This window comes from Manis javanica, chromosome 12 (assembly GCF_040802235.1).
Source record: "Manis javanica isolate MJ-LG chromosome 12, MJ_LKY, whole genome shotgun sequence".
Taxonomy (NCBI): domain Eukaryota; kingdom Metazoa; phylum Chordata; class Mammalia; order Pholidota; family Manidae; genus Manis; species Manis javanica.
This window is the reverse complement of record NC_133167.1, coordinates 7667635-7690997: the sequence shown is the minus strand read 5'-3', so window position 1 is coordinate 7690997 and position 23363 is coordinate 7667635. Positions and strand designations below refer to the sequence as shown.

The 23363-nt window shown below is 41.5% G+C and overlaps 1 protein-coding gene and 1 long non-coding RNA gene across 4 annotated transcripts in view; one reads left to right on the top strand and one right to left on the bottom strand.

Moving 5' to 3' along the window:
• Positions 1 to 23363, top strand: part of ARMC9 (armadillo repeat containing 9) — a 118333-nt gene that overhangs the window by 79795 nt on the left and 15175 nt on the right. The gene's annotated exons all lie outside the window — the stretch shown is intronic.
• On the bottom strand, positions 1055 to 22324 carry LOC118968210 (uncharacterized). Its single transcript, XR_012123467.1, has 2 exons — positions 20450 to 22324; positions 1055 to 2054 (listed from the first exon to the last, which is right to left on the bottom strand). It is a non-coding gene; the product is annotated as an uncharacterized lncRNA (long non-coding RNA).

The following is a 23363-nucleotide window of genomic DNA, read 5'->3' as shown; positions in this document are numbered from 1 at the left end:
ACTGGGGAGACAGAGGAATAGGGCAACTGAAATGCCACAACATTTACTGTTCTTACTGAGTGAGCAATTTCTTTTTTACTTGAATTTAACACTCCTGAGATTGTCACAAGCCTTTGGTTAATTTCCAGAGTTCTGGAAAAATTGATTTTGCCTGTATTTTCCTTGCTTTTCTGGAGGAATGGATTTTCAGAAAGTTCTTATTCACAATTCTTACTGGCATCTTACCTTTTTACGCTTTCAATAGCTCTTTTGCCCATGCATGATTTTGCATTTTCATGCATTGATCATTTGGAAAATAATGATTTTGAAGTTTTGCAGTTCCTCGAAATGTTGCCATATTTCATTATACAGCTGACCCTTAAACAATGCAGGGGTTGGGGCTCTGACTCTCCAAGCAGTATCCACATATACTTTTGACTCCCCAAAAAACTTAACTACTTATAGCCTACTGTTTACTGGAAGCCTTACCAATAACATACAGTCGATTGACACGTATTTTGTATGTTATAGGTATTTTATGCTGTAGTCTTATAATAAAGTGAGTTAGAGAAAAGAAAATACTTTTCAAATCGTCACAAACCTCCAAAAAAAATTCCAATTTATTTACTGAAAAACATCCATGTATAAGTGGTCCTGCACAGTTCAAACATGTGTTATTCAAGGGTCAACTGTAAAACATCCCCCAAAATTGTACCCCCTAATATTGCCACTGATCTCATCAGAAGAGTGTTTAGGTATTGGAAGCTATCAAGGTCATGGTAGCAGGTAGAAGTTTTCTTTAATTCTTGTTTTCTCTTGAGAGTTCAAATTTTATTTTTGACAATAGCTACTATCAATTGTTTTGCTTGAAATAACAGGGTCACCTCATTAATTTATTAGAAAATGTCTGCCAGATACACAAGCCTGAATAACCATAATTTGTCATTCTTTCAAGTAAAAATGGTGTTCCTTCAAAAGAGTGCCTAGTTTAGCTTGCAAGTCATCTTACTAATGCTTTTCCTAAACATAACCATCATGCACATCCCATTTTGTTACACAGAATGTTAAAAAGATGGGCCACAAGAATCAAGATTTAATCAGATTAATTCCTGCTGCTTCATCAAATGTATCCTCAAATGAAACTCTTACCATCTACCTATTTATCTATCATCTTTCCATCTGTCTGTCTGTCTGCCTGCCTATGGTAGCAGTAGAGAATAGTGTGACTGCCAGTAGAGTTTGGCAGCCCTGCCCTGAGGGATGCTCAGGCTCTGGTGGTTTTATCCTCTGTTGCTTTTGAACCGCCTGGGCAGATGTCAGTACAGTTGTTCCCGGATAAACAATTGAAAGTCAGTAAAGGTTTTCAGAATGTTAAATCTTTCAGCCAGCATCACTTGTGTTTTATTGCCAACCATCTACATAAAAGATCTTTGATGTTACTGTGTGACTACAAGTCAGATAGCAAGTCCAGGCATACTTCTAAAAATGAAATATTAACTCAGCATTCATGTTTGCAGCTTAATCTTTGATTCAACAGGCTACAGTTTCATTGGGAAGTAGCAGGCTGTCATCTCTTTTGCTGACTTTCCATCCACAGTTTTCCATCCAGCAGGCGTTCAGCAGTGTCAGGCTCTACCAGGCTATTGTGTATGTTTCTTCGGCCAAAGCAATACAATAACTTACCCTTCAAGGTTCTTCAGTGGTTTTGTTTTGTGTTTTAAATAATTTTGTGAGGGGAAATAATTTTAGGTTTACAGGAAAAAAAAATACAGAGATTTGCTGTATGCCCATCACATAGCTTCGGTGGCTTTTTTAATTTGTTTGAAAAGTTAGACAAATTTTCAATTTTTTACTTTCAAGGAACTCATCATATTTTGGGAAAGATCACTTCCATCATAATCCCATTCCTTCGCAGTCTGACCCAGCTTCTTTGGCATAGATTCCTCCCTTCCAGGAGTCACAGAACCTTCTGATAAGTCAGTTTCACTTTTTCAGCATCTTTTCCTGTATACGGTATAGCTGTGGGTTGAGAAAGTAAGTCCTCTGATCTCCCTTTTTTAAGCCAATGATCCACCCTGAAAAATATAAGAAAAGGGTATTTTAAATAAGTTTTCTTTTATTTTAGAATAAATGATTCTTATGGTTTAAAATAGTATCATTTTTAGAGAAAATTTTTAAAATTAGAAGTTATAAAAAAAATATAAAAATACTATTGCAAAATAAGTATGTCTAGTCTACTTCCACATTTAAACAAGGAATACTTGAAGTTTTCAAAACAATAATTTATTGGATGATAATGAGGTTATATCAGTTATAATAAATATAACCAAAGATAGCTAGTAAAAACAGTGGAAGTCCTGAGAACAAACATAGTTAAGAAAATGCACAGTTATATCCTGAACCTTAGAAATTTCTAGAAATTTCTAGAATTTTCTAGAAAATGCAAGAATACTCAAACATACATTCTATTAGCTATCAGAGTGATATCATCACATGTCATGTAACCTCTAGAAAACTTCACTGTATCATAAAATAAGAGTGGAAAAGGCAAATATTAGTACTATTAAGATAATTATATATTTTTATATTTCATAAATTACAATAAAAATATAGGTAAATTATGTGTGATACATAATAATAGTAGTAGTACTAGTATATTCTTTTGAACATGGATTAGACTTCACAGAAGCCCTGGAAAGGTATTAAGGCCTCTGAAGTTTCCCCAGACCACACTTTGAGGACCCTTTGGTTTTACAGTTTTGTTTTGTACAGTCTTTATGAGTCTGGGTATTAAACTTTACTCTGACTTCATAAAATAGGTAAAGATGGTTTCATCTTTTCTTAAGGGCTAGAATTAGTTTTATTTTATCATTTCTTCTGCCCCCACCCATGCCATCTGGCCCAGTGGCATCTGCACATATTTCAAGGAAATGAAGCTGGTCAGGTGTAGGAAGTAGGGTGGCTGGTGGACGCGTCTGCAGTTGACCCCCTGCTAGCCTCCGTAAACTCATACCCAGTGACTATCTCATGTGGTTGACTATGATACAGGAAGGCTACACTTTTTCTTTTTCTTTTCTTTTTTTTTTTAATTATTTCCTGAAGTGTCAGGGTAGAAAGCAGAAAACTGGGTCTTGTTCCTTTCAAAAAAATTTCGTATTACTAATTTTCGAGGTAGAACTTAATATGATACTCTTTAGGTGCATTTTACCAGTACAAGGACCTCGGTAGAAACATTAGTATCCAAAGAAAGGCTGCTCAGGCAGTAGAACTGAATCAGTGGCTTTAATTACATCCCAGTATGTTCTGGCATCACTGAGGGATGATTAACAGCAAAGCACTTGGCACACAGCGTTCCTGGAGCACCGCCACGCCCCTGCTGAGTGCCCGCTCCCATTGTTATTGTTGCAATGATACGATCATCGTCATCAGTATCACTGCTGTCATCTCAGGCCCACATGCCTGGCCATAGGGAACCACGGTATTTCTGCAGTACTGGTATTTCTGCAGCTGGCACCCCATCTCCGGCTCTGGTGGAAGCATGGGTGCCATAGTGGAGCCTTAGATAAGGATATGGCCTTAGGTATTTTTAAATATAGTGTATTAATAGAAATTTTGAGGTTCAGTAAGGCTCACAGATCAAGAGAGGAGTGTCTTTGAAAAGATAATTTGCTGCTCATGGTTCCCAGGAGGCAGGCTCGTGCCACCTCCTGAGGGCGGGACACTGGGAAGCTCAGAGGGGGAGGGCGAGAAGGGAAATGTAGCCAAGAGCCTGTATGATGGTTTCCACAGGAAGGAATGGACAAGGCAGGATAAGCGGGCTTAGGATTGGCTGGTATGAGTAATTCCACTGAGCCCTGGGGCACAGGGGCCGCCTGGCACATAGCCCTTGCTGACAGGGCCTGTGGATAATGGCCCAGAGTGTAAGAGCCCTATACACCAGGTGATTGGGGTCGGCTCTGGATTGGCTGGTTTGCTCCCAAGTGAGTCGTTTATGCTCTCTAGGAATTGGCTGCCCTGGGAGGGGCAGTCCTGTCGGGGTCAGCAAGGCCCCAGATGTCGAGGCATCAGGATAGAGAAAATAACAGACACGGGTAATATACAAGACTTCACAGCCTGAGCTCTAGCCTCATCTCCCTCTTCTCCCTGAAATGGACTCTTGGGGTGTGAAGGGAACCTTCATTTCCCCCACTCCTTGTATCCCTCCTGGGTCCTGCTGCTGCCTGGGTTCCAGGGCTGCCACAGTTCCTGCCATCGTTGTATCTCATCATCCAGTCGTAAGACCCACACTGGTTCCCTTCATTCTCACCCCAACTGATAAAGGCCAGGTCTTTTCAAAGGAACTTTTATTGAAAAACTAAAGAACAAACTTAGCAGGTAAGCAAAGTGTTTGAGCTATTGAGTTCCAGGTCTCAGTTGCAGAGAGCCTGGGCACCAGGCTGAGGAATGGCACAAGCCAAGATCACAGGCCCAATGGCAGCCAAGGTTTGGCCTCAGCTTGAGGTTTGCAAAGGGAAGGGTGGGAGACAAAGCTGGAAAGGTGCTATGGCTAAAGAGCGAGACTGCAGAAAATTGATAACCACTGAAAATTGAGCCCAGGAAGGGTATACGAACAGAGCCAGGCCTTAAGAAAATTAATCTGGTGTCAGTGTTCAAGTTAACTGGAGATCCAGAAAGCTCGAAATTACTTAACGGTATCTTCTGAGTGCTTGCTGCGTGCAGGACTGGGCCAAGTGCTTTACAAGCTTTTTTCCATTTGTTTCACAAACTCCTTCTGTCAAGTAGATTCTATTATTAGACCTGGTTACTGGGTGAGAAAACTTGAGAGGTTCAGAAACTTGCTGAAGGTTACATGGCCGTAACTGGTGGAACTGAGATTTAAACCCAGGATGGTGGGACAGCCTATGTGCCTGACCTCCGTGCTGCTGCCCCCTTCAGTGGGGAGGCCAAATGTGGCCAGTGGCAGGGAGGTGTTCTGCAGGGGGCACTCCTGAAAGCAAAACCGGCAGGAGTTGGTAACCAACAGAGCATGTCATTAGGAGCAGAAGGCTGGTAACCTTGGACCCCAGATAGCTGGGAGGATGGTGATGCCTTTAATGAAAGTGGGGAACAGCTTGGGGTGGGGGCATGTCACGTGTAGGGTGAAACTTGATTTTATATAGGGAGGTGCATGCCATTATCTGGCTAGAACAGAAAATGATGGAGCCTAGAACCAGTCAGTTTCTGACCAGGCTTCCCTCAAGTGACCTCACATGCCACAGACAAAGACATATTGTTGAGTGCCTGCGCCACAACTCCTTGCTCTTCAGCCACCTCGGGCCACATAACCTGTGAGACTGTGGACCCACCTGAAGCTGCCTCAGAGGGCATGTCTGAAGAGCTGGTGGCAAGCTGTTCTCCGTGAGCCACATCTGGTGGGTCACCTGCTGTGGCCAGCCTACCTGGCGTTGTGCAGATGTGCTTTTAATCCCTGTTACCTAATTAGCGAAGAGATGTCTGTGTTACTTGCAGGCTCTCTCCATTATTTAACCAAGTCAATAAAGAAACCGTTGTTTCCTAATGAAAGCTTTTGCCTTTTTCTGCTTCTAAATTCGTTTATTTCTATAACTCAGCTCCTGTGTTCTCAGACTATGGCTGGGATGAACCACCCAACAGGCTGACTCATGGCTACTGCCCTCATTTCCACTCTAGTTTCTATGGAAATAGACATCAGATTGCTCAAAACAAGGTGAAGGGCTTGGAGACACCTCGTGATTCTGAGGCATGTTTCCACAGAAACAGATGCAAAAGTCAGCCAATGCTCTACATTAAGTTTTTTTCTCTTATCTGATTTTTTACAAATACCAAAGCAATACATGGTATTTTCCTGTTATCACAGGTATTTGGAATATTAGTATGTTTTATGTAGTGAGGCATATGTATTACTAATTTTGACCTATTCAATAAATCCTTATAGTTAAGTACATTCTGCATTATTTCATGTCAAAATTTTTATTTAATAAATAAGCTTGTTTCTACTTACTCAATTGAATCACTATCACTTTGCATCCAAAGACAAAACAGTGTCTTAGGTCTGGAAATATGGCTAGAGAAGAAATAGTACTTGACCAGCCAACCCTTTGTATTCAGAATTCCAGGCATCTGTGCTCCAGGTAGTGACGGAGGCCCTGCTTGCATCACTGTGACTTGGTGCAAGGGCTCAGGGTCTGTTTGACTCAATGGAGACAGATAGTATATAAATTCTGTGTGCCAGAATGTATTAGTTATATAAAATATTGAATATATCTGCTACAGGAAACATAAAAATAGAATCAGTTTTCTATTAATAGTGAACAAACGAGCAATGCACCATACTCAACTACAAAACTGACAGGCATTCATTGAGCAGCTGTGAGGCATGGTGTATTAATTAAGCTATGATCTGATGCCGAAAGTAGTCAAAGAGATGTAAGTCAAATCTTTAAAGGAAAAAGTAGAGGGAGTTCACTTGAAATAGAAGAAAACAGAAGCAAAGTGAAAGTTAACGTTGCCATGTGGGAGACAAGCTACAGATAATTAGTTATGTAATTCCTCCAGCAGCTGATTGCCTGCTGCTTTTTCGTTTATTTTGAAATTATCTTCTGTGATCGATTCTTTTTTCACCACTGCTATTTAGTCGCACTGCCTTTAGTCTCCAGTAGTGAACTCTTAAGTGCCACTAGAGCAGTCTGGTGTCTTCTTTGTTCCTCAGGGAACCCCCACAGGGGGGCACACACTGGTTGTTGGATAGGGATTCACTAATTTAGTAAATTCCCACAGAAGAATGTTGGGCAGGAACTCTGACAGTTTCTCTCTGTGGAGAATTCCTCCCAAGCAATGTAACTGGGCACATTCATCTATCCAAGCCCCAGAGAATTTCCACAAAGCGCACACGCCTGTGTAACCCCCACCCAGCTCACTGGAACCTGCCTCTCAGAAGCCCTTCACTAATTCTTGCCGTTTTTGAAATTTAGAGAGACGGGATCATACAGTGTGATGTGCCCTGAGTCTGGCTCATTGCTCCATGTTACATCTGCGAGGGCACCACTTAGCCTTTGCTAACTGATACAAACCACCCCACATCTTTAGTGGCTTCAAAAAACAAGTCTTTCCTCCCGATTCTGTGTGTTAGCTGGGCAGGGCCTCAGCTGGTTTACCTGGACTCAGTCCTGTGGCTGCATTTGGCTGGAGGTCTCCCTCACCGTCAGGCAGCTGGTGTAGTTTTCCACGTGGCCTCTGACCTCCAGTGAGCTTGCTGGGCTTCTTCACAGCACAGTCTTGGCCGAGGTCTGAGAGGGTGAAGGCAGAAGCTGCCAGGCCTCTTGATGCTAAGGCCCTGGAACGCTCAGAGCCTCACTTCTGCCACATCCTACTTTGACCTCTAAAGTCATGGCAGCCCAGACTAAAGGGCTGAGGGAAATAGACTGCACTTCCACATGGGAGGGCTGGCAGAGCAAACCTCCGAGGGGTGGGCTTGCCTCGGTCGGGTGAGCTGGTGCCAGACCATCACCACAGTGAGATTTTTCTCAGAACAAATCATTTTAAGATAGCCTTTGTATACAAGACAAAACAATTGTGGTTGCAAAGCAAATAGACAATAAATTAAGAAATAAGTTATTTCCAATTGAATTTAGAGCATTAGCAATCTAAGTTGACATTACCATCTAAACCTCACTGTTGGGAAAAGCCAACTGCCTAATTTCAGTCTCAGTCTCATACTGTCCTAGCCTAACTCAGTTCTTCATTCAAAACTTACTTTTTTCTAACAACCAGATAGCAGTGTTGTAAGGAGTAAATTAATGTCTGTGAAGTCTGGGCGGAGTGCCTGCTGTGCACAGTCTGTGTTCAGTAGTAGAAGCTTTTTGCTTTTCTGCTGCGTCGCCCAAGGTGATCAAGCTCTGGGAATCTTCAAAATCTGACTTAGCAAGAATTCATCTATTTAACATATTTATCAAGCACCTCTTACATGCCAGAGACTGTTCTGTATCCTTACTGATTTCTCTGTCCACTTTCTACCAGTTGCTGAGAGAGAAATCTAGAAATCTCTGATAGTAATTGTAGGTTCGCCTATTTTTCCTTTCCATTCATTCCGTCAGATTTGCTTCATTTCTCTCAGAGTTATTTTGGCTTAAGCATATATATTTGTAATTGTTTTATCATCCCACATACAGGTGTTGACCCTTTTAATATTATGAAATATTCTCTTTGTCTTTAGTAATGTTCCTAGTATATTTCATCTGTTATTAATATAACCACCCCAGCTCTCTTATGCCTACTGTTTACATGGCGTATCTTTTCCCATTCTTTTACTTTCAACCTATCTGTGTCTTTGAATTTAAAGTGCTTCCACTCTAGACCAGATATAGCTGGATTCTGCTCCTTTATCCAATCTGACAATCTCTGTCTTTGTGTTTACTTAGTGCATTCATATTTTTAAAGTTTTATTGAGGTATAATTTACGTACCATACAATTCATCTATTTTAAGTGTACAATGATTTATAGTAAAAAAATGTATGGAGTTGCACTTCAATCCCCACAATTCAATTTTTGAATAAATATTTCCATCACCCCAAAAGGTCCTTTATGCCTGTTTGTACTGAATCCCTGTCCACCTCTGTGCAAGCTCCCAGCAACTACTAATCTGCTTTCGGTCTCTGTACATTTGCTTTTTCTGGACATTTCATGTGGTATGTAGCCTTTTGCATCTGGTGGCATTCATTTAATGTTTTTGAGGTTTAACCGTATTACAGAATGTAGCAGCAGGTCATTTCTTTTCACTGCTGAATAGTATTCCATCGTGTAGATATACCACTGTTTGTCTATTCACCGGTCAGTAGACATTTGCATCATTTCCACTTTTTTGTCTCTTATGTGTAATGCTGCTGTGAACATTTGAGTACCAGTCTTTGTGTGGTCCTGTTTTCATTTCTCTTGGATAGTTACCCAGGAGTGGAATTCCTGGGTCAAATGGCATAAACATAGAATTTTAAAGGAATGGACAGACTGTTTTCTGAAGTGCCTGAACCCATTTTTACATTCCCACCAGCTGTTTATGAGGGTTTCAGTTTCTCCACATCCTCACCAATGTTTGTTATTATCTTTTATAGCCATCCTTTAGTGTGAAGTGATATTACATTGTGTTATTTTATACATGTTTTTATTATTTAGAAACATACATTTATATTAGACATTGTGTTTTTAATTTGTATTTCGTTAATAACTAATGATGTTGAGCATCTTTTCATACACTTACTAGCTGTATTAGATTCCTAGGGCTCCTATAACAAAGGACTACAACCTGGGTGGCATAAAACAACAGAAATTAATTGTCTAACAGTTCCAAAAGCTAGAAGTCCAAAATTAAGGTGTGGGCAGGGCCATGTTCTCTCAAGGCTTTAGGGGAGAATTTGTTCCATGCCTTTCTCTTAGCTCCTGATGTAGCTGGAAATCCCTGGCTTGCCGCTGCATGACTCCAATCCCTGCTGCCCTTGTCACATGGCCTTCTCACCTAGTGTGTCATTGCAACATCTTGGAAGGACACCAGTCATATTGGATTAAGGGCCAACCCTACTCTGGTATAACCTCATCTTAACTAATTGCATCTGCAACAACTCTATTTCCATGAAGGTCACATTCTGAGGGTGTTGAAGTGCCGGAGCTGGTATATTGAAATAAGACCATGCAGATTACAAGCTGCTGAATGAGGAGACACAAGCCACCACCCCAGGTTAGGAGGGAGCTCCCCCAGCATCTGACCTCCCACTCTGGAAAATGAGACCCACAGGGTCATTTGACTGAAGGCACAGTTTTAACGCATCCACCAAAACGAAGTAGAGTCACAAGATTTATTATTTAGAAATCCCAGAAGAGGATTGTGGGGAGCAAGGAGTAAGCCAGGGAAGGGCGGTCCTCTGTCCTATCCCAGATCGCGAGTGAGCAGGAGCCAGAACAGGGTGGGGAGCGGCACCTGTGACTTATAGGGGGGTGGGGGTGGAGGTCACTGACTTTTCAAGGGCTTAACTCTTAAGTGGTTATTTTAAAAGATGCCCCAAGGAAAGCAAAGCAGGAACTTGTGGGGGCTTCCTAAATGCAAGTCCTTATCTAAATGGCCAGACTCGGATGTGAGCAGGGTTGTCATACTGCCATACCTAGGCAGCCAGCAACTCAGAAAAACAAGTTGTTTTTCTCATCACACTGAGGCATTGGGGGTTAGGAATTAAACATATCTTTTTGGGATACACAATTCAATCCATGCCACTAGACATTCATAGATCTTCTTTTTTTTCCTTGACTTCTTTTTAATTGGAATATAGTTGATATATAATATCAGTTTCAGAAACCCAGCATAATGACTCAATAATTATGTACATTACTAAATGCTCGCCCAGTAAGTGTAGTTATCCCATGTTACCATATATCAAAATATTACAATATTACAGTTATATTCTCTGTTATACTTCCATTTCTATGACTAATTTATTTTATAATTTGAAGTTTATACTTCTTTAAGCCCTTCAACTATTTCACTCATTCCCCCACCACTCCCTATGGTAACCAACAGTCTGTTTCAGTATTTATGGGTCTATTTGTTTTTGTTTGTTTTGTTTTTTTAGATTCCATGTTTAAGTGAAATCATATTGTATTTGTCTTTATGTGACTTATTTTGCTTAACATGATACCCTCTAAGTCCATCCACATTGTTGCAAATGGCAAGATTTCCTTCTTTTTTATGACTGAGTAATATTCTATCTTTTATATGTACCACGTCTTCTTTATCCATTCATCTGTTGATGGGCTTGCATATCTTGACTTGGGTTCTCACCAGCATTTGTTGTTTCTTGTCTTTTGGATGTTGGTCATCCCAACTGGTATGAGGTGATATCTCATTGTGGTTTTGATTTGTATTTCCCTAATAATTAGTGATGTGGAGCATCTTTTCATGGGTCTGTTGACCATCTGTATGTCTATTCTGGAAAAATGTCTATTCAGATCCTCTGCCCATTTTTTAATTGGATTATTTTGTCTTTCGGTGTTGAGTTGTATGAGTTCTTTATATATTTTGAATATTAGCCCCTTATCAATATATCATTTGCAAACCTATTCTCTCAGACAGTAGATTCCCTTTTTGTTTTGTTGATGGTTTCCTTTGCTACACAGAAGCATTTTAGTTCTATATAGTCATTCATATATCTTCTTTGGTGAAATATGTATTCAAATATTTTGCCCATTTTAAAAATTGGTTTATTTGTCTTATTATTGAGCTGTGAGAGTTCTTTATATATTCTGGATATAAGTCCCTTTTCTGATATATGATTTGCAAATATTTTCTCCAAAATGTGTGGCTTGCCTTTTCAGTTTCTTAGTGGCGTCATTTGAAGCACGGATTTTTTTTATTTTGATGAAGTCTAATTTATCTTTGTTTTTCTTATATGATTTGTGCTTTTGTTGTTGTAGCTAAGAACTCTTTGTCCAAACCAGAGGTAATCAACTTGGGTACTACTGACATTTTTGGGCCAGATAATTCTTTGCTGTGGGGGCTATCCTGTGCACTGTAGAATGTTTCACAGTATCTCTGGCCTCTACCCATTAGATGTCAGTATTATACACCCCAGTTCAAAGTTGCAACAACCAAAAATGTTTCCAGACATTGCTAAACGTCCCCTGGGAGGCAAAATCATCTCCTGTTGAAACCACTGGCCTAAACCAATGCTGCAAAGATTTTCCCTCCGAGAGTTTTATAATTTTAGCTCTTACATTTAGATCTAGGCCATGTTTCATTAATTTTTGTGTATAGTGTGAGGTAAAGATCTACATTTATTGTTTTGCATGTGAATATCCAGTTGCCTCAGGACCATTTGTTTAAAAGACTATGCTTTGACCCATTGAATTACTTTATCAAATTGCACCTCTGTAAAAATGTTAACTGACCATAAATATAAGTATTTATTTCTGGACTCTTTCTTGTTCAGTTGATACATATGTCTGTCTTTCTGCTAGTGCCACATGATCTTAATCACTGTACCTTTATAGTAGGTTTTGAAATATGAGTCCTCCAATTTTATTCTTTTTCAAAATTGTTTTGTTTAATATTATTCACATTGAACGTAATTACTGATATGGTTGGATTTTAATTCTGCTGTTAGCTACCTGTTTTCATTTATGTCCTCTCTCTGTTCTGTTCTTCCTGCCTTCTTTTATATTAAACAAACACATGTGTTGCCGCCTTTTGTATTGAACAAGTATTTTTTAGAGGACCATTTTAAATACTCTATAGCTTTCAAACTGCATTTGACTTTTTCTTTTTATGTTGGCTTAGGGATTAGACTATGCTTCGTTTGCTTTTAAACTTTCTTTGAATTAATAGTTGATTTGTTTCTGGTAAAATAGAAGAACTTTGCACCAGTATGGCTCCATTTCTGTTCCTCTTTTGTGCTCTTGTTGCCGTATATACTACATCTATATTTGTTACCAACCCAATGTTGTGAGTCTTTCCTTTAAGTAGTCATATGTCTTTTAAAGAAATTCGGGGAAAGAATACATCTACGTGTCCACCCACATATTTACTGTTTCCAGTGGTCTTCATTTCTTCCCGAGTGAAGTTATCATCTGATGTCATTTCTCTTTTCCCTGAAGCACTGTTTTAGCATTTCTGGTAACTCAGGTCTGTTAACAGCAAAATCTCTGAGTTTTTAAAATCTGGCATTGTCTTTGTTTCACCTTCATCTTTGAAGGATAGTTTCCCTGGATATAGACAGGTATTTCTCTATCACTTTGAATATATCATTCATTTTCTCCTAGCTTCCTCTGTTTTTGATGAGAAGCCAACTGTTAGTCGTATCATTTATCATTGTTTCCCTATATGGGATAAGTTCTTTTCCCCAGCTACTTAAGATTTTCTCTCTAATTTTGGCTGTCAGCAATTTGTTTATGATGTGTCTAGGTGTGGTTTCCTTTGTATTTATCCGTTTTAGTATCCATTGAGTTTCTTGGGTCTGAAAGTTAGTTTTTCACCAAACTTGGAAAGTATTCAGCCGTTATTTATTCAGGCATTTTTTTCTGCCCCTTTCTTTCTCTCCTCACATAGAAATCCAATGACACATATATTGCAATACTTGATATTATCTGACAGATGGCTGAAGCTTTCTTCATTTTCCTTCAATGTTTTTTCTCTCTGTTCTTTTAAACGAGTTTCTACTGATCCATCTTCCATTGACCGATTCCTTTTCCATCTCATATCTGCTATTGATCCCATCCACTGAATTTTTTATTTCAATTTTACTTTGCAGCTCTAGAATTTCCGTTTGGTTCCTTTTTAAAGTGTCCTTTTCCCTGGTAAGATTTCCTGTTTTTCACTCACTTTAAGCATCTTTTAACTTTTGAGCACATTTTCTTCTAATTCTTTAAACATTTCTGTAATAGCTGTTTTAATGTTTTTGTCTGCTAAATCCAGTATCTGGACCCACTTAAAGATAGTTCTATTGGCTACTTTATTTTTCCTGAGTATGAGTCACACTTTTCTGTTTCTTTGCCGTGTCTGGTAATGCCTTTTATTAAAAACAAGGCATTGCAGATAATAAGTTGTAGTGATTCTGGACTTTGTTTTGTTCTCCTGAGTGTTGTTGTTTTGTTTGTTTCCGTGAGCAGTTAACTTGACTGGTCTCTAAATGTGAAATATCTCATCCCTGTAGTATGCAGCCAGTGGTGTCTCTGCTTATTATTTCCCCCACCCCGTGTGTCTCCCTGCATAGTTTAACTGTCAGTCAGAGATTTGGGAAGAGATTATGTTTACATACGTCAAGTCAGTAGAGTTTCCACTTTCCACCACTTGAGCTGTGTGTAAGTTGAGGAATGCACTGAAAAGCAGAGAAAGTTTGCAGGCTTCCCCAAGCTTTTAATTTTCTTTGGGTTCCCTGAGGTTTTCTGCATGCATCAGTACCTTAGCAGTCATTCGGGGATATATGGAGATTTTATTATATTAGTCCTTCCATGGCTCCCTTGTTTCCCGATATCCCCCATCAACTTCAGACGCTCTGCTACTTGTCCTCTGCCAAGCCCACACTTTCAGCCAGTAAAGCTGTGGGTTTTCATGGCCCAAAATAGATAGAAACTCCCCTAGACAAGTAGACCATAAATACACTGTTCTTGCCTGATTGTAGCTCTTCCCCAGTGAGTAAACACTTCTCAAGTTGTTGCCTGCCTTTGGTCATTTTCCAGTGCTCTGAAATTATTGTTTTTCATAAATTTGTCACATTTTGTACTTGATTTCAGTAGAGAGGAATTACCTGACCCGAAGCCATCAGGCACTATTCTAAGCCCTGGGGATATAGCAGTAAGCAAAATAGATACTCTGTTAGGAGAAAAGCAGACCTTCAACAAATAAGCAAATAGAAAGATAGTATGTTGAATGATGGTGAGTGCCTTGAAGAACAAAAGGTAGGAAGGTCATAAGAGAGCAGCCCCATGGTAGACAGTGTGGACAGCAGATGTCAAGGCCCTGAGGTAAGAGCTTATTTGGGGTATCCTAGGACCAACAAGAAACAGGGAGGGAACAGGATATGGGGTCAGAGAAGGTAGCTAAGATCAGACCACCTAGGGCCTTAGAAGGACATTAACTTTTATTCTGAGAAAGGAGGGAAGCCATCAGAACATCGTAAGTGAGAAGTGACATCACACCTCTTGATCATGTATGTGGCCACTCCGAGTGCCTGTTTACTGCTTCACAATGAGAAATGAGACCGCCACGTGAATTCAGTAAGTCACCAAAAGGGCTTGGCATTCCTGTACTTGAGCTGAGCTTTGAGGCACTAGGAACAGGTAGGCTATGGAACTCATGAATTTCTAGACCAAGGACACATTTGGGCTTAGCCAAACATCACCCATCCTAGAATCAGGGACCCTTGTTGGGGTCCTGACTCTGCCACGTACAAGAGTCAGTTGCTCTGATGGGTCAATTCCTCACTGCTGTAAACTAACGCAGTGCTCGCCCAGGGTCCAGCACGCGTGATACCTGTTCCGTATGGGCGTTCCAATCACGTGGGGACCCTAACAAAAGCTGTGAGGTTAGTGAATTGCCTGCTTTCCAGGTCCCCCTATTCATTAAACTGCTAAATGATGCAGGATTCTTCCTTCTTCATACTTTATCATCATCTTCCAGACGCGGTGGCTCATCATTCTGAAAGTCCCTTTCATCTTCCCCTTCATTTCCTTTTCTGCCCCACATCCTGACGTAAGCCGCGTCTCCCCTCCCTACTGATGGCCCGTCCTCTGCCTCTTCCCTTCCCAGCCTGTCCTGCACGTGGCCACCAGTCCATCTTCCTAACACAGCGCTTGGGGCATGCAAGGATGTGATCACTTAATTTTTAAATTAGGGAATATTTCAAACTTCCAGAAAGAGCAGAAATGAATATACAGACTGCTGTGGGTCTGTCCCTTCATCCGTCTCCCTCTCCTCCATCCCCAATATCAGCCTCTATACTAAAGTTGCTGTATAAAATTCCATGAAAGATTCTATGCTTTTATAATATCTATATGTTTATGGTTTTTAATTTTACATAAATAGCAGAATACCATAAATCATTTTACTATCTTAATTTTTCCATTTGACATTACGTATTAGAGATTTATCATACGCTTAAAAGCCAGCCTAGTTCATCCATGTAACTGCTGTATGGGATTCCATTGTAAGGTGAAACCACCTTGTTTTTGTTTGTTCTTTTCTGAGGGACAAGTTCTTGCTGTATTTTTCACAGCTCAGCAAAGAGCTACCACATGCGTGGGAGCACTCCTCTGAAGTACACACCCACACCTTGACTTACAGGGTCACGGGGCGAAAGGGTCTCATCTTTACTAGATACCGCCAAATTGCTCTCGGAGTGGCTGAACCCATTTATACTTTTCCATGATCCCTTTTGAAAAACATTTCTATTCTCTCCCCATCACTAATAAAGTTAAGTTGCTAATAGTGCTATTCAAAGCCCTGCTCAATGAGACCCCAGTCTACCTTTACAGTTTCCTTCGCATTACTACCTGCATTTCTTCATCTATAAAAATAAGTATAATTATCACAGAATTGTGAGACCAGTGGGTTGATCTTTGGCACATAATGGACACAAAGGATGACAGTTGCCTCTCCTTCTTTTCTGTCTGTATGGGATCCACTAGCCCCTCCTGCAGCTATGTGGAGTAAGTCTATCCAGAAAATCTTGCTTGGTGGGGAGAGGGCTTTGGTAGCGCCAAGGCTGAATTGCTGTCTTCATCCCTAATAGATACCAGCTTGGCAGGTCAGCTTATTGTTGCAGCTCCGTGGGGCCCTGGATCCAATTTTTGTCTCATGTCATGTGTGCATTTGATCATGTGTGCTGTCGATATCCTCACTCCAAGTCCAAGATGACAGAGAAGAATGGGTCCAAGCACGGAAGCCTCTCTGTACCCCACAGAGACCCTAGGAAATGACAAGTATTTGCTGAATGTTGAAACAGTGAGTGGCTGAATCCAAACACTGAGAAAGTAACTCAGGAATCTGACTGCCTAGGTTTGAGTTCTGCCACCGCACTCTACTTCCAGCTCTGTGGCATCGGGCAAGTTGGTTGATGTCTTTAGGCCTCAATGTTCTCATCTGTAAAGTAAGAATATAAATACCCATTTCTTCAGGTGGTTGTGAGGATCAAATGAAATAATCCCTGGAAGGTGCTAGTGCAGAGTCAATGCATGTCGGCTGGCTTTGGTCGTCATACAGTAGAGGCAGACTAGGCCGAGGCAAGCCAGTCTTCTAGAGTAGAGGTTCCTCAGGTGTTGTCTGGTCAGAGCCAGAGCCATAGACCGCAGGTGGTCGGGATGGAGCTGGGGTGGAAAGCAGGGGGGAGAGAAGTTGGACACCCTCCGTGGGTAAACGGAGGGGAGGGAGGCTGTTCCCAGCACAGACTTCCCATAACAGCCAGTCTGGGAGGCTTCCCCTGAAAACCCAAATTCAGATTCCTACCCCATCCCCACCCCCGCTCCACCACGGAGAGCTGAGAAACACTGACAAATTGTTAGTTTTCACATTTCCTTCCTCTAGGTCCTGTGAGGATGCCGAGGTTCTTCTAAACATTATTTTAGAGCCTATGAGGTTTACTGAATAATAGCTTTTCCTTATGACCTTCTTGCTGATGTGTGAAAAAAAATACGATTGTGTCAGGGGCGTTTCCAGTGCTGGGGTGGTGGTTTCTTGTTACCCAGCCACACCCCACTCTTTATGGTGGTGGGGGTGGCACAAGGACTTAGTCCTGGGTCTGTTGTTCCCCTGAGTGCCACCATCTCCTGAACACCCTCGTATGGCCCCTATTTAGAAGAAACCGCTATTCAAGTCACCCAAGCCCTCCTGTCTGTCTGAGGCACGGCGTCTGGACACTGCTGTGGTGTCGGCTGCCTCCCTCTGTCATACAGAAGCTTCCTACTGCCTTTCACTTAGGTCCTATTGAGCCTCCAAGTCTCCTCTGATTCTGCGTATTTTATATTTTAATCAGCTTGGCTTTTCACAGAGCAACTTTGACATCATCGCCATATATCTTGCTATTTTCACTTAGCCTTCAGAATAAGTTTAAGCAAGTGCATTGAGCAGCTAGAGCAATGGATTAGAAGAATCAAGGAAGTAAACCGTGTTGTGGTTTCTCTGGTTTCCATCATGCAGTTAGTTAATGAGCTGGGCCGGTCGCTGAGCCAGCTGCCACCCCAGCATGCTCTCTGTGAATGAGGAAGTTGCTGTCTAGAGCAGCTTCTCAGCATCACGATGAGCCCTCGCGGATCAGAACCTACTTCCACCTGCAGTCCAGGGCACATCTTAAGAAAGCTGCAAGACCGGCAAGGCTCCCTTCCACGAGGGGAAATATGCTGATTACCCTGCCCGCCTGGTCACCTTGTGCACCCTTTCTCTCCCATGTGGGGTGGTTTTCCCTTATTTTACAAAGAGTGAGATTTACAATTCAGTGTTCTGAGAAGGTGTCTCAAATTTAAACTGCTAGTAGAAGTCTTATAATTATTTCAAGTGGAAAACACATTCGATACCTTCACTTGTCATATGTAAAACCACTTGAGTACACTCTGCTCTTGGCATTATATCTGTAAGAATCTGAGTTTTCAAATGCATTTAGTGGTCAACCTTAGCTTTGTTTTCAGGCCAGTTGCTTAGAATCTGGTTTGTCTGGAGTATTATGTATCTAAAGCCTCCAGTTAAGAATCTTGTAGTGTCATAAGATCACCGAGCTACTATGGGGAAGCTTCATATTAGAACATCTCACTTCATCTCAGCTCAGGTGCCTTTTTTTTATGAGGCATTCTTAATTTCTTGAAGTAATCAGTTATCACTGAGTTCTAACTTTAGTAATCTGATGCATTCTGCTCAAGTACAGAAAGACCAGTCATTTTAGTAAAATTCCTCCTGGCAATGGTATTTAAAACCCACCCTAATGAGCCATTTCTTTTTAAAGCACTTCCTTATCCATCACCTCCTCACTTCCCACCACAGATTTCAGAACCTGTTTTGTTTGGAATTCATAAGCACCTGAGGAACGTCAGTGATGTGGCTCGTGCTCTGCATTCACAGTGTGCATCTGGCCCTGGGTCGCCACTGCGCTCGGCTGTGCGCCTGGGAGAGAGGCGAGTTCAGGTCTCCCCACTTATTCAGGGGAGCTCATGGAAAGTAGTCACCTCTCTTCAGATAGGATAAGCTGTAACTCTTAAGCTACAACTACAGAATGTCTCCTACGTTTGCCCATTTGAAAAAGTTCTTAAACATCCTCAGCTGGTTCAGTCCACTTGGCACCAGCTGAAGAAGGGGGAACAGGGGCCCTGCTATCAGCAAGCATCATTTTTGGTAGGCTCTCTGCTTACATTTCCCACCGCATCTAGTAGTTTCCTCTGCCTACCCAAGTCTCCCTCTGTGTATCGTTTCCCAAGCATTGCTGGAAACGGATTGAATAGTATTGAATTAAGCTCTTGCTTCTCTTTGTTAAATTGCACTTTCCAACTCATCTAGTACAGCTCATTTTACTGTTGCTCTTTATATCTCAAGAGTCCTAATGTTGCCTCCATTTCCTATTCATTGATATTAGCATTTCTTACAGAAACCATGACAGTGACAGGATAATATCAATATAATATATGGCTTTTCAAAATCAGAGAGCTTAAGAAGTTCCCTCAATCAGTAAGTCATGATTTTAAAGGAAACGGCAAGATGATCTCATTTGTGGGATGGAGAAACTGAGGCACTGGCAAGAATCATCTCTTTCTGAACTAGAGCCTCAGGACAAAACTTTCTTAACGAAGTATCAATTTAGTCATGATTTTCGTGTCTGTTTTCTCACATTTATGCATTTTACATTAACATAATATTTTTTTAAATCGAAGTATCATTGATATACAATTTTATATTGGTTTCAAATATATAACTTGGTCGTTCAACAGTTACCCATATTATTAAATCCTCACCCCACTAGTGTGTTACTATCTGTCAACACAGGAAGATGTTACAGAATCATTGACTATATCCTCCATGCTGTTCCATCATCCCCATGATCAACTTATTTTATGATTGAGAACTTTTGTGCCTCTTTATCCCCCTCACCCTCCCCACTCACCCCAACTCCTCCACTATGGTAACCACTAATCACTTCTCAGTGTCTATAACAGAATATTCTTAATTTGCCTGTGAGTTGCCTGTAGGGAAGCTGTGGTAGCGGCAGCAAATTCCCGAGGTGGGAGGAGCTGAGCTGCGGTGCACTGCCTGTTTCTCTGGCCCCACCTCACTGCAATTCAAATTAGCTTTTATTAGGGACCAAATGCACAAGCTGTCTTGTGTTTTTGGAGGTTAGGGAGGGCCTATCAATTATCAATAGATTTAACTATAAAGTACTTTGAATAAAAAAGCAGGCTTCAGTTTTTTTCAGCTTAATATACAAAATTGAATAAGTAGTTCAGTGAATCTCCTACTAATTTTTGGATAAGTTAATAAATCAAGCTTTAACTTCTGATTGCAAATGTGTTTGCTAGCTTGTATATGTATAGGTCGATTTGCAGACAAGTGTCTTACATATGCACTTGTTGGCCAGGGTAAAGAAATACTTTTATTAGCATTGACGGAGGTTAGCCATGGACCATTTATTTTTCATTGAAATAAATGTGGATATTTGTTCCTTAACATTTCATATTTCATCTTGACAGGGAAGTAGGGTGTCACCATTACCTCTATGAAACTGTGATTCGTATGCCCATTTCCAGCTGGCCCTCTGAGGCTTCATTCCTGGTAATGCTACTCCACTGCCCAGAGCTCCCTGCCACCCCATCTGAGCACAGAGCCTGCTGCTTTTGTTCACAAGAGCAGTCATTTTCCTAAAATAGTCATATAATGTACACACTATTCAATCACTAAGATGCAAGGTAGTTAACAAACTAAACTCTAAACAGCAGTATAAATCTTACCTAGCTGTCCCAGAGCTGACCTCAGGGCCTCGGAGATGACGTTACCTGTGAGGACCCCCAGGTGAAATTTCAGGGTGACAGGAACGCCGGCTCCTGGCAGAGCTGCCAACTCGGGTGCAGCAGCGGGAGGAGAAAGCAGCTGCCCCCGCTGTGGAGAGTGAGTCAGGACTACAGGTTAGGTCGACTGAACCTGCTATTCCAGGTAGGGCAGGAGCGGATTCTCTACTTATGATTAGAAGGGATAGGAAGGGTGAGGGATGAGCCTGCGGACTCCAGAAGGCTGCTGCGGCCCCGTCTCTTCACTCTCTCTGCCCCACTGAGCTCGGTCTCAACCAGGCAGTGAGGACCCTTGGGCCTGTGCATCCTCAGAAACAGGCTTCTCTGCAGGGCTGCAAGTCAGAAAGATCTAGGCGGAAAGGGGCTGCCCCAAGCTTCAAGTGCAGACTCCCAGCCATCACTGTGGACTTGCCGCCTCTGTCGGGCTCAGTTGCCACATCAGACAAAATAGGCTTAATATGAGGAATCCACACAGTCACTATAGAAGTTAAGGTGTAAAATGTTGTGGAAATAAATGGAAGGTGGATTCCTCAGTGGTTCTGTGATAAGAGGGCTCTCAAATGTATGCTGTGGGAGTAGCAGCTCCTGCGCAGCCTATGCCACGAGGAAACGGCGCTCACTGTTAGGCTCTGGGTCGGTCCGGAACTGACCTGCCTCTGCTGGTTCCGTCTGCCTTTGGGGACTAGCTAGAAGAGGGCACTTCAGTTCCCTTTTCCTAAAACAGCCCATTCTGCGGTGCCACCACCTGTGAGGGCAGATGGCACTGCCTGTGCTAGGCAGAGCCTGGAGCAGGCCTCCAGAGCAGGAGCCTTCAGGGCCCTTGGCAACTGACTTGGATAAACCAAGTAAACAAAAGGTCGGGACATCTTGAATGACTAGAAATTAGTTTGACAACAAGGACAGCTACTCATGTTTACAGAATAGAGCTTCTTCTTCCTGTTGGCAAGTTAAGAGGAGCCAAATTATAGCTTCTGAGTGGGCAAGGAATGAAGGAAGGATGAGTCAGATGATCTCAGAGACCACTGTTACCAAGGCATGCCAGCCTGGGGCGCCCGCTGCACCCTGAGACTGGACCAGCACTTGGACTGCCAGCTTCCTCCAGGGTCCCTCCTCCCCGCTTTCCCACTCCTTCACAGGGACACATTCTTTTCTTGTTAGTACTTCAGTCAGACAGAGGTCGGATCTGTTTTATTTTGGTCTTCATTTAACCTGCAAAGGGCAGTGTACTCTCCAGAGTCCTGGCAGGAAGTGGGAAAGGTACCGCAGGTTCCCCCGTTACCATGTGGGGGGCTCAGCTGGCACTGGATTATATCCAAGCTCATGACATCCATGTTTGTTATTTCTTACTGTTTTGTTTTTGACACCTGTTATATTTGAAAACTTTTATTTTGAGATAATTGTAGATTCACATGAAATTTTTTAAAATAATAAAGGAAAATCCCGTGTACCCTTTACCTTGTTCCATCTAATGATAACATCTTGCAAAACTATAGTGTAATACCACAACCAGGATATTAAGATTGATACATTTAAGATCCAGAAGAATTCCATTTCTCTCCCTTTTATAGCCATACCTACTTCCCTCCCACCGTTAGCCACTAGGGAAATGCAATTTCCTCATCAATCTGTAGTCGCCACTAATCTGTCCTCCATTTCCATAGATTAGTCACTTCAAGAATGTTATATAAATGAACTCATGTAGTATATAACCCGTGAGGACTGGCATTTTTCACAAAATGTAATTCCCTGGAGATTCTTCCAGGTCTGTGTGTTGCCAGTAGTTCCTGACGTCAGTGTACCAGTTTGCTTAACCATTCTCCCGTGGAAGGACATCTGTTGTTCCCATTTGGGGTTATTACAAATAAAGCTGCTATAAATATACACATGTACAGATTTTGGTGTGACAGTCAGTTTCCATTTCTCTAGGATAAATGTCCAAGGGTGTAATCGTTAAGTCATATGTAGTTGAATGTTTAGCTTTTTAAGAAACTGCCGAACTGTTTTCCAGAGTGGCTGCACCAGTTTGTATGCCCACTAGCAGGTATGAGTGATCTAGTTTCCCTGAATCCTCAGCAGTGTTTGGTGTTATCACCACTTTTTATTTTAGCCATTTTGATAGGTGTGGAGTGATAGCTCATGGTTTTAATTTGCATTTTCCTAATGGCTAATGATGAACATATGCTTATCTGCCATCCATATAGTTTCCTCAGTGGAACATCTCATGTCTTTTGCTCATTGTCTAGTTGGATGTTTTGGTTTTTTTATTACTGAGTTTTGAGAGTTCTTAATATATTTTTTATATTTAGATACTAGTCCTTTGTCAAATATGTGGTTTCCAAATACTTTCTCCCAGTCTATAGCTTCTCTTTCTATCCTCTTAATAGAGGTGATTAAGGGTCTTTAACAGATAAAAGGTTTTAAAATTTCAATAAAATCCAATTTTATCAATCCAACAAATATCAATCCTTTTATGGATAATGCTTTTGGTGTCAAGTGTTGCCTAGCCATGGATTCTGAAGATTCTCTCCTATTTTTTCTAACCATTTTAATAGTTTTACATTTAACTCCATGGTTCATTTGGAGTTAATTTTTATGTAAGGCATGAGAATTAGCTTGAGATTCATTTTCTTTTTCCTGTGCATGTCCAGTTGCTCCAGCACTGTTTGTTGAAAAAGCTTTTGACTTTCAACACTTGATTTTGCACCTTTGTCAAAAATCAGACAGCAGACTGCCCTGAGACCTTTGGAAATACAAACCCACAAGTTGCTGTGGCTGGGTGAAGGCACTCTCACTTCATGGCAGGTGCCCAGTCGGGGGGCCACCCCTCTGGAACTTCCAGCAGGCGGTCCAGAGCATT